Raw genomic sequence first — 8,363 nt, 5'->3', positions numbered from 1 at the left:
TCAAGATGATGAAGATCATGGTGTCGTGCCGGTGACGATAGAGATCATGACAGTACTTTGGAGATGGAGATCAAAGGTGCAAGATGATCATGGCCATATCATGTCACATATTTATGATTGCATATGATGTTTATCTATTATACATCTTATTCTTGCTTTGATTGACGGTAGCATTTTAAGATGATCTCTCACTAATTATCAAGAAGTGTTCTCCCTGAGTATGCACCGTTGCCAAAGTTCGTCGTGCCCAGACACCACGTGATGATCGGGTGTGATAAGCTCTACGTCCATCTACAACGGGTGCAAGCCAGTTTTTGCACACGCGGAATACTCAGGTTAAACTTGACAAGCCTAGCATATGCAGATATGGCCTCGGAACATGGAGACCGAAAGGTCGAGCCTGAATCATATAGTAGATATGATCAACATAATGATGTTCACCATTGAAAGCTACTCCATTTCACGTGATGATCGGTTATGGTTTAGTTGATTTGGATCACGTGATCACTTAGAGGATTAGAGGGATGTCTTTCTAAGTGGGAGTTCTTAAGTAATATGATTAATTGAACTTAAATTTATCATGAACTTAGTCCTGGTAGTATTTTGCAAATTATGTTGTAGATCAATAGCTTGCGTTGTTGCTCTCATATGTTTATTTTGATATGTTCCTAGAGAAAATTGTGTTGAAAAATGTTAGTAGCAATGATGCGGATTGGATCCGTGATCTGAGGTTTATCCTCATTGCTGCGCAGAAGAATTATGTCCTTGATGCACCGCTAGGTGACAAACCTATTGCAAGAGTAGATGCAGACGTTATGAACGTTTGGCTAGCTCAATATGATGACTACTTGATAGTTAAGTGCACCATGCTTAACGGCTTAGAATTGGGACTTCAAAGACGTTTTGAACGTCATGGACCATATGAGATGTTCCAGGAGTTGAAGTTAATATTTCAAGAAAATACCCGAGTTGAGAGATATGAAGTCTCCAACAAGTTCTATAGCTAAAAGATGGAGGAGAATCGCTCAACTAGTGAACATGTGCTCAGATTGTCTGGGTACTTCAATCTCTTGAATCAAGTGGAAGTTAATCTTCCAGATAAGATAGTGATTGAAAGAATTCTCTAGTCACCATCACTAAGTTACAAGAACTTCGTGATGAACTATAGTACGCAAGGGATGACGAAAACAATTCCCAAGCTCTTCGCGATGCAAAAATCGGCGAAGGTAGAAATCAAAGAAAAACATCAAAGTGTTGATGGTGGACAAGATCACTAGTTTCAAAAAAAAGGGCAAAGGGAAGAAGGGGAACTTCAAGAAGAACAGCAAGCAAGTTGCTGCTCAAGTGAAGAAGCCCAAGTCTGGACCTAAGCCTAAGACAAAGTGATTCTGCTGCAAAGGTACTGGTCACTGGAAGTGGAACTACCCCAAGTATTTGGCGGATAAGAAGGATGGCAAAGTGAACATAGGTATATTTGATATGCATGTTATTGATGTGTACTTCACTAGTGTTTATAGCAACCCCTCGGTACTTGGTACTGGTTCAGTTGCTAAGAGTAGTAACTCGAAACGGGAGTTGCAGAATAAACAGAAACTAGTTAAGGGTGAAGTGACGATGTGTGTTGAAAGTAGTTTCAAGATTGATATGATCATCATCGCACACTCCCTATACTTTCGGGATTGGTGTTGAACCTAAATAAATGTTATTTGGTGTTTGCGTTGAGCATGAATATGATTTGATCGTGTTTATTGCAACATGGTTATTCATTTAAGTAAGAGAATAAACTATTGTTCTGTTTACATGAATAAAACCTTATATGGTTACACACCCAATGAAAATGGTTCATTGGACCTCGATCGTAGTGATACACATATTCATAATATTGAAACCAAAAGATGCAAAGTTAATAATGATAGTGCAACTTATTTGTGGCACTGCCGTTTAGGTCATATTGGTGTAAAGCGCATGAAGAAACTCCATGCTGATGGGATTTTGGAATCACTTGATTATGAATCATTTGATGCTTGTGAACCGTGCCTTTTGGGCAAGATGACTAAAACTCCGTTCTTCGGAACAATGGAACAAGCAACAAACTTGTTGGAAATAATACATACTGATGTATGCGATCCAATGAGTGTTGATGCTCGTGGCAAGTATCGTTATTTTCTGACCTTCACAAGATGATTTGAGCAGATATGGGTATATCTACTTGATGAAACATAAGTCTGAAATAGTTGAAAGGTTTAAAGAATTTCAGAGTGAAGTGAAAAATCATCGTCACAAGAAAATAAAGTTTCTGCGATCTGATCGCGGAGACAAATATTTGAGTTACGAGTTTGGTCTTCAATTAAAACAATGTGGAATAGTTTCACAGCTCACGCCACCTGGAACACCACAACGTTATGGTGTGTCCGAACGTCGTAACCGCACTTTATTGGATATGGTGCGATCTATGATGTCTCTTACCGATTTACCGCTATCATTTTGGGGTTATGCATTAGAGACAGCTGCATTCACTTTAAATTGGGAACCATCAAAATCCGTTGAGATGACGCCTTATAAACTGTTGTTTGGCAAGAAACCAAAGTTGTCGTTTCTTAAAGTTTGGAGTTGCGATGCTTACATGAAAAAGTTTCAACCTGATAAGCTCGAACCCAAATCGGAGAAGTGCGTCTTCATAGAATACCCAAAGGAAACTGTTGGGTACTCCTTCTATCACAAATCCAAAGGCAAAACATTCGTTGCTTAGAATGGATCCTTTCTAGAGAAGGAGTTTCTCTCGAAAGAAGTGAGTGGGAGGAAAGTAGAACTTGATGAGGTAACTGTACCTGCTCCCTTATTTGAAAGTAGTTCATCACAAAAATCTGTTGTTGTGACTACTACACCAATTAGTGAGGAAGTTAATGATGATGATCATGAAACTTTAGATTAAGTTACTACAGAACCTCGTAGGTCTTCCAGAGTAAGATCCGCACCAGAGTGCTACGGTAATCCTGTTCTGGAAGTCAAGTTACTAGACCATGATGAACCTACGAACTATGAGGAAGCGATGATGAGCCCAGATTCCATGAAATGGCTTGAGGCCATAAAATCTAAGAAATGATCCATGTATGAAAACAAAGTATGGACTTTGATTGACTTGCTCGATGATCGGCAAGCCATATTGTATAAATGGATCTTCAAGAGGAAGACGGACGTTGATAGTAGTGTTACTATCTACAAAGCTCGACTTGTCGAAAAAGGTTTTTGACAAGTTCAAGGTGTTGACTACAATGAGATTTTCTCAACTGTAGCGAGGCTTAAAGTCTGTCCGAATCAAGTTAGTAATTGCCACATTTTATGAAATCTGGCAAATGGATGTCAAAACTGGATTCCTTAATGGTTTTCTTAAAAGGAGAGTTGTATATGATGCAACCAGAAGATTTTGTCAATCCTAAAGGTACTAACAAAATATGCAAACTCCAGCTATCCATCTATGGACTGGTGCAAGCATCTCGGAGTTGGAATATACGCTTTGATAAGTTGATCAAAGCATATAGTTTTATACAGACTTGCGGTGAAGCCTGTATTTACTAGAAAGTGAGTGGGAGCACTACAACATTTCTGATAAGTATATGTGAATGACATATTGTAGATCGGGAATAATGTAGAATTATTCTGCAAAGCATAAAGGAGTGTTTGAAAGGAGTTTTTCAAAGAAAGACCTCGGTGAAGCTGCTTACATATTGAGCATCAAGATCTATAGAGATAGATCAAGATGCTTGATAAGTGTTTTTTCAATGAGTACATACCTTGACAAGATTTTGAAGTAGTTCAAAATGGAACAGTCAAAGAAAGAGTTCTTGCCTGTGTTACAAGGTGTGAAATTGAGTAAGACTCAAAACCCAAACATGGCAGAAGATAGAAAGAGAATGAAAGTCATTCCCTATGCCTTGGCCATAGGTTCTATAAAGTATGCCATGCTGTGTACCAGATCTATTGTATACCCTACACTGAGTTTGGCAAGGGAGTACAATAGTGATCTAGGAGTAGATCACTAGACAGCGGTCAAAATTATCCTTAGTGGAATAAGGATATGTTTCTCGATTATGGAAGTGACAAAAGGTTTGTCGTAAAGGGTTACGTCGATGCAAGTTTTGACACCGATCTGGATGACTCTAAGTCTCGATCTAGATACATATTGAAAGTGGGAGCAATAAGCTAGAGTAGCTCCGTGCAGAGCATTGTAGACATAAAAAATTGCAAAATACATAACGGATCTGAATGTGAAAGACCCGTTGACTAAGATTCTCTCACAAGCAAAACATGATCACACCTTAGTACTCTTTGGGTGTTAATCACATAGCTATGTGAACTAGATTACTGAATCTAGTAAACCCTTTGGGTGTTGGTCACATGGCGATGTGAACTATGGGTGTTAATCACATGATGATGTGAACTATCGATGTTAATCACATGGTGATGTGATCTAGATTATTGACTCTAGTGCAAGTGGGAGACTGAAGAAAATATGCCCTAGAGGCAATAGTAAAGTTATTATTTATTTCCTTATATCATGATAAATGATTATTATTCATGCTAGAATTGTATTAACCGGAAACATAATACATGTGTGCATATATAGACAAACAGAGTGTCACTATTATGCCTCTACTTGACTAGCTTGTTAATCAAAGATGGTTATGTTTCCTAACCATAGACAAAAGAGTTGTTATTTGATTAATGGGATCACATCATTAGTTGAATGATCTGATTGACATGACCCATTCTGTTAGCTTAGCACCCGATCGTTTAGTATGTTGCTATTGCTTTCTTCATGACTTATACATGTTCCTATGACTATGAGATTATGCAACTCCCATTTATCGGAGGAACACTTTGTGTGCTACCAAACGTCACAACGTAACTGGGTGATTATAAAGGTGCTCTACAGGTGTCTCCAAAGGTACTTGTTGGGTTGGCGTATTTCGAGATTAGGATTTGTCACTCCGAATGTCGGAGAAGTATCTCTGGGCCCTCTCGGTAATGCACATCACTTAAGCCTTGCAAGCATTGCAACTAATGAGTTAGTTGCGAGATGATGTATTATGGAACGAGTAAAGAGACTTGCCAGTAACGAGATTGAACTAGGTATTGGATACCGACGATCGAATCTCGGGCAAGTAACATACCGATGACAAAGGGAACAACGTATGTTGTTATGCGGTCTGACCGATAAAGATCTTCGTAGAATATGTAGGAGCCAATATGGGCATCCAGGTCCCGCTATTGGTTATTGACCGGAGACGTGTCTCGGTCATGTCTACATTGTTTTTGAACCGTAGGGTCCGCACGCTTAAGGTTTCGATGATAGTTATATTATGAGTTTATGAGTTTTTATGTACCGAAGGAGTTCGGAGTCCCGGATGAGATCGGGGACATGACGAGGAGTCTCAAAATGGTTGAGACGTAAAGATCGATATATTGGACAACTATATTCGGAGTTCGGAAAGGTTCCGAGTGATTCGGGTATTTTTCGGAGTATCGGAGAGTTACGGGAATTCGTATTGGGCCTCTTTGGGCCATACGGGAAAGGAGAGAAAGGGCCAAAAGGGTGGCCGCACCCCTCCCCTTGTACTAGTCCGAATTGGACTAGGGAGGGGGGGGCCTTCCTTCCTCCTTCTCTCTTCCCTTTCCTTCTCTCCTACTCCTACTACATGGAAGGGTTCCTAGTTGGACTAGGAAAAGGGGAATCCTAAGGACTCCCCTAGGGCGCGCCATAGAGAGGGCCGGCCCTCCCCTCCTCCACTCCTTTATATACGGGGGCAGGGGGCACCCCATGGACACACAAGTTGATCTTCGTGATCGTTCCTTAGCCGTGTGCGATGCCCCCTCCACGATATTACACCTCGGTCATATGGTAGCGGTGCTTAGGCGAAGCCCTGTGACGGTTGAACATCAAGATCGTCACCACGCTGTCGTGCTGACGGAACTCCTCCCTGAAGCTTTGCTGGATCGGAGCCCGGGGAGCGTCATCGAGATGAACGTGTGCGAAGAACTCGGAGGTGCCGGAGTAACGGTGCTTGGATCGGTTGAACCGGGAAGACGTACGACTACTTCCTCTACGTTGTGTCAACGCTTCCGCTTCTCTCTACGAGGGTACGTAGACAACACTCTCCCCTCTCGTTGCTATGCATCACCATGATCTTGCGTGTGGGTAGGATTTTTTTTGAAATTACTACGTTCCCCAACACTAGGCATACCCGCTCTCCTTGAGAGGGATTGGGAACGCCCTCCGCCTGCTCTCTGTCGCTATAGGCAGCAATCGCGGCTCGAACTGGGACCATATATGCAGGGGGAGAATCCCCTTGGACTGAAGCACTACTAACTGGCTATGCGGGACGGAACACCGTCCCCAATCTCCGGGCCGAGGGCTGGAGGCGCAAGAGGAGGAGCGGCACCGACTGGCCATGATGGAATGGATCTCTGTCAAAAGCGCTTTGATGAAGACTCGCGGAGGGAAGATGGTGCGAATTGGATCTAAATCCCCATCTCTTTTATGGGCGGCTCATTAACGCAACCGGGGTGGTAAGTGAAAAGAAACCCCCCTGGCTTTTCGCATTCGTTTGACGTGTGGAAGATGGTCATTATGGGGCAGAGAAGCCAAGGAGGACAACACGCACTAGAAGCCGGACACTATTCGACGGATACAAAGATTTTGCAGGAGAACCCGCCTTGCAATGCCGAAGACAACTTGCGCGCCGGACTCGTCGCCATTGAAGCCTGGTTCGGGGGCTACTGAGGGAGTCCTGGATTAGGGGGTGTTTGGATGGCCGGACTAAGACCTTTGGCCGGACTCCCGGACTATGAAGATACAAGATTGAAGACTCCGGCCCGTGTCCGGATGGGACTTTCCTTGGCGTGGAAGGCAAGCTTGGCGATACGATATGAAGATCTCCTCCCATTGTAACCGACTCTGTGTAACCCTAGCCCTCTCCGGTGTCTATATAAACCAGAGAGTTTTAGTCTGTAGGACGAACAACGATCATACCATAGGCTAGCTTCTAGGGTTTAGCCAATCCGATCTCGTGGTAGATCTACTCTTGTAGTACCCATATCATCAATATTAATCAAACATGAGTAGGGTTTTACCTCCATCGAGAGGGCCCGAAGCTGGGTAAAAACATCGTGTCCCTTGTCTCCTGTTACCATCCGCCTAGACGCATAGTTCGGGACACCCTACCCGAGATCCACCGGTTTTGACACCGACAGAGAGCTTTACAAGAAAAGCACCACCGGAGTCCTTCAAAGGTGTATCTCCGAAGAGGAAGGGCAGAACCTTCTGGCTGAAATTCATGCCGGACTCGGCGGGCACCACGCTGCAGCCCGGGCCCTTGTAAGCAAGGCCTTCCGTACTGGATTTTATTGGCCGACGGCCCGGGTAGATGCTCATGACTTAGTCCAATGATGCGTTGGTTGCCAATTATTTGCTAATCAAAGCCACATGCCACCTACCGCCCTCCAAACTATACCCATTACCTGGACTTTTGTGGTCTGGGGGCTTGACATGGTTAGACCCCGTAAAGGAGGAACCCACAAGCAAAAATATCTACTGGTCATGATGGACAACTTCACCAAATGGATAGAGGCCAAGCCTGCTAAGACGGTCGAATCCGGACCGGTGGTAGACTTCATATCAGGGGTTGTACACTGTTACGGCGTCCCCCACAGCATCATCACGGACAACGACACAAACTTTACGGCCGACGAGGTTAAACTCTGGTGCAAAAACATGGGCAACAAGCTCGACTATGCTTCAATCTATCACCCACAAACTAACGGTCAAGTCGAACGAGCCAATGATCTAATCATGAGCGGCATCAAACCCAGATTAGTGCGATCCCTCAAGGAATCTAACACGCACTGGGTAGAGGTGCTCGACTCCGTACTCTTGGGGCTGCGGACCACGCCGAATCGCACTACCGGATTCACACCATTCTTTATGGTATACGGCGCAGAGGCAGTCCTGCCCTGCGACATAATTCATGACTCACCTCGCGTGCGCATGTACGAAGAAAGAGAAGCCGAGCTTGATCGGCATGACAGTTTGGATGCATTGGAGGAGTAGCACGACGTGGCAAAAGCCCGTTCTGCATTCTATCAATAGCAGGCTCGAAGATATCAAAGCATAGAAGTACGGGCCAAAACTTACAATATTGGCGAACTAGTTCTACACCTGCTGGACAAGAAAAAGGACAAACTCAAGCTCAAATGGGAAGGTCCCTTCGTAATCGACCAAGTCCTGACTGGTGGAGCGTACCGTCTGCGAAATGCATCGGACAACCGACTCGAGCCGAACCCATGGAACGCAGCACACCTGCGAA

This window comes from Triticum dicoccoides, chromosome 6B, assembly GCF_002162155.2.
Source record: "Triticum dicoccoides isolate Atlit2015 ecotype Zavitan chromosome 6B, WEW_v2.0, whole genome shotgun sequence".
NCBI lineage: Eukaryota > Viridiplantae > Streptophyta > Magnoliopsida > Poales > Poaceae > Triticum > Triticum dicoccoides.
The sequence above is the reverse complement of the archived record's forward strand: the minus strand, read 5'-3'. Positions refer to the sequence as shown.